Here is a 4052-nt window from a genome sequence, read left to right as displayed (position 1 = left end):
GCGAAGGTGCCTCTACGCCTGCGCGGCGCTGGAGCGCGCCTGCGCGGCTATTTACGGTTTGTGGGGAAGCCCTCAGCTAGTTTCCCTGGGAAGCGAAGGCATGCATAAAACTAAATTTTAGAGTTTTTAGTTTTGGAGTGCGGGGCGTGTGGTGGAGAGCTCACCGAGACTAGGCTTCTATACGTGGAGGTTGCTCCTTGAGGGACCTCAGTGTCGTCATCTAAAATGATTGGCTCAGACTGCTTCCAAAATCCTTTCCAGTGCCAAAATTCTTTAGAAAAAAGATACCATTAACAAATTCAATATTTAGCACAAATGATATCGAATATATTCGACACGAGGACATATACTAGTGCTGTGTAGGTAGGAGAGCGAGGAGGGTGTATAGAAAAGTATAAGGTTAATATCTGCTCTCAAGGATTTAGTTGCAAAGTTAAAATTCAAAATTTAAACACTTAAAAATGTATTAGAAATCTAAATCGTGCATGTTACTTAAAATTTTTAAGTTATAATGGATATTAAATGAATATTATTTCTAATTTTCCAGCGGCTATTTTATTTTACATAGTATGCTTTAAAGCTTTTCTTGTTTGGTTTTTTGTTTCTTGTTTATTTGACGAAAAACTGGCAGTTTCTCCTGTAGAGTGTTCCACAGCCTGGATTTTGTTGATCATGTCCCTGTATTCCTCTATCCCCTGTATTTCCTGTGTATTTGTAATTACACTTAGGTGCTTGACCAGATTTGTGTTTATTTTTTACGTTGTTAGGTATATTTTATAGGTGCTGATATCTTTCCATCAGGAAGTATACATAGTGTCTGTTTCACTTTTTGTAATTTTTAGCAGACATTGGTGAGCATTGCCTAAATAAATGCATTTTTTCTTCATTAGCCACAATTCTTTTATAAAGAGACACGTCCCTTCACCTATCTGGTTCCTGATCTACTGCATACAGGAAAGGCAGGATAGGTGCTTGGTTCTCTCTTTTATTTAAGTACTCAAAATTACAAGTTGGTTCCCTAGCATCTTTTTTTTTCTTTTGTAGCAAAACACACAACATAAAATGTACTATCCTAACCATTCTTAAGTGTATAGTAATGTTAGCTATACACGCATTGTTATACACCAGATGTCTAGAACCTTTTCATCTTGCAAAACTGAAACCCTATATGCACTGAGCAACTCCCCTTTCCCCCTGTCTCCAACCCCCAGCAACCACATTCTAGTTTCTGTTTCTAAGGCTGGTTACTTCAGTTAGTTGCTCTAAGTGGAATCATGTAGTACTTGTCTTTTTGCACTAGCAAAAACTAGCTTATTTTACTTAGCAAAATGTCCTTAAGTTTCATCCATGTTATGGCGTATGACAGGATTTCCTTCTTTTTAAAGGCTAATATTCTATTGTATGTATATGTCACATTTTCTTCATCCATTCATCTTTTGGTGGACATTTCAGACATTTTAGGTTGCTTCTACCTCTTGGCTAATGTAAATAATGCTGCAATAAACATGGGAGTACAGATATCTCTTCCAGATTGTTTTTCAATCTTTTGGATGGATCCCCAGCATATCCTGTGTTTTCTGCTCTAGACCTGCTACCAGCATTTCTTTAAGCCCCTCCCTAGGATTTTTTCCCGTTCAAATCTCAGCTCTGTCACTTAATAGCTATATTGGGCAAGTTGCTTAGCCTCAGTTTACTCATTTGTAAAATGTGGTTAATAATATTACCTACATTATGGAACCGTTGTGAGGATTAAATAGGAGAAGGTACATAAAATACTAATCCAGTGCCTGGTATAATTATAAGTACTCCAGAAACATTAGTTGAATAAATTACTTCTTAATAATAGAAGAAGCATATGTCTTCTTGAATAAATTTTTCAGACTTCTTTGATTTCCTGTTACAATTTTAATCAATTGTCTTTAGACCTGATGAACAGATATTATTATTCATGCTTCTATATGAATGAGTCTTGGATTCTGCATATTATTCTTTCTTTGATTTCTGTCATTTGTTCACTTGTTTCTGTTTTGTTTGTATTTGTTTTGGTAGAGTACCTTCTTGAGGCTTTTTCTTTTTTTTTTAAGATGTGTGTAGGAAATAAATCCCCCCCCACTTTTTTTTTTTTTTTAAATTTCCCTCTTGACTGATCATTTGCAAGGACATAGAATTCTAAACTCAAACGAATTCTATGACATGGAATATATTGCTCCATTACCCTCTAATATCTAATATCGTTGATAAAAATCTTTCTGCCAATCTAATGCAGTTGACCTTGGACCAACACAGGGGTTAGAGGCACTGACCACACCCAATGCAGTTGAAAATCCACGTATAACTTTGGACTCCCTGAAAACTTTACTACGAATAACCTGTTTACCAGAAGCCTTACCGATGACATAAACAGCCAGTTAACACAAGTTTTGTATGTTGCATGTATTATATACTTTATTCTTACAATGAACTGAGCTAGAGAAAAGAAAATGTTAAGAAAATCATAAGGAAAATAAATTTACAGTACTGTATTGTAAAAAAAAACAAACAAACCGGGATTTAAGTGGACCCATGCAGTTCAAACCTGTGTTGTTCAAGGGTCAACTAGATTTATTCCTTTGTAAGAAACTTGTTTCTCAGGTTTCTCTGTTTTTAAAGTTCTGAAACTTCGTTTGGACTTATCTTGGTCTTTTTCTCATTGATCCTTGTTGGAATTCAACACCATCTTTAAATTTGGAGATGTATCTTTGTTATTTGTAGAAATTGTTCTTTTGATAATTTCCCCCTCTCCATGTCTGGAATCTGGATATTAGGTGAACATTTGTCCTTCTGAATTTATCTTCTGCATTTTTAAATTTTACCTGCATATTTTCCACTTATACCTTTGCATTTTACATTCTGAGCCACTTTACCTTCATGTATCTGTCTACTCATTTGTTCCCCATGAGGGTACAGTCCATACGGTCTTGAGAGATTTTTTTTTTCCATTTCAACATTATTCTCTTTGATTTCAAGGATTCTTTTTTTTTTTTTTAAGATTTTATTTATTTATTTGAGAGAGAGAGACAGTGAGAAAGAGCATGAGTGAGGTGCTCTGGTTGCTCTTTTGTCATAGTACCAGGTTCTGGTTTTTGTCACTAACTTGATATTAGTATTATTATTACAGAGCCAAAGAAACCTAAAGGCACATGCAGATTCCATTCAGATAATACTGTCTTCATGTGAACAAAAATATTGCCAGAAATCTTAATTCTGTCTTTAGCAATCTAACTTATTTAGCTCTTCCTTTTTTTTCTTTTTAAAAATATAATACACTGAGTATACATACCTGGTTGAAAGAATCGCATAGGTCTGCTTCCTGATCTGATTTCCAACTCCCCAAATCAGTCGGGGAATTGTTTCAACCCTTGAGCTGCTTATTTTGGTATTCACTAACATAATCCTAGCTTACATCCTTATTTCTAGAATTAAAAAAAAAAATTAGGTATTATCTGACTTCCCAACATAGAGAGGAGGATTTAGCTCTTTAACAACACCTCCCCCCCACACACACTCATGTTTCATTCTCCTAATAACAGTTTACTGATTTTTCTTGTGCATACCTATTTCAGGGCCAATTTGTGCTTACAACCTCTGAAGGTTCTAGATACAAGGAGCTGTGGCAATCTGAGGGTCTAAGACCATCTAATTTTTTCCATTTAAGGATTATTTTCTATCAAATATTGTGAAATAAGTATATATATAAATGCATGTATAAATATATATAAGTATATATTATATACATATATATACATATGTATATAGTTAATCTTAAGAGTCTACAGCTGAGCCTAAGAGAATACTATCTGTGACAGATTGTTTTCCAAAAATGGCCACAAAAAAATTCTGGTTGCCTACACTGTTCCAGAATTTTGCCACTCTCCCATCAAGAAGTATAGTTTAGGGGCATCTGGGTGGCTCAGTGGGTTAAGCCTTCAGCTCTTGGTTTTCACTCAGGTCATGATCTCATGAATTGGGTCTAAGCCCCAACTTGGATTCTGTGCTCTGCCAGGAGTCTGCTT

This window comes from Neovison vison, chromosome 12 (assembly GCF_020171115.1).
Source record: "Neovison vison isolate M4711 chromosome 12, ASM_NN_V1, whole genome shotgun sequence".
Lineage (NCBI taxonomy): Eukaryota > Metazoa > Chordata > Mammalia > Carnivora > Mustelidae > Neogale > Neogale vison.
The sequence above is the reverse complement of the archived record's forward strand: the minus strand, read 5'-3'. Positions refer to the sequence as shown.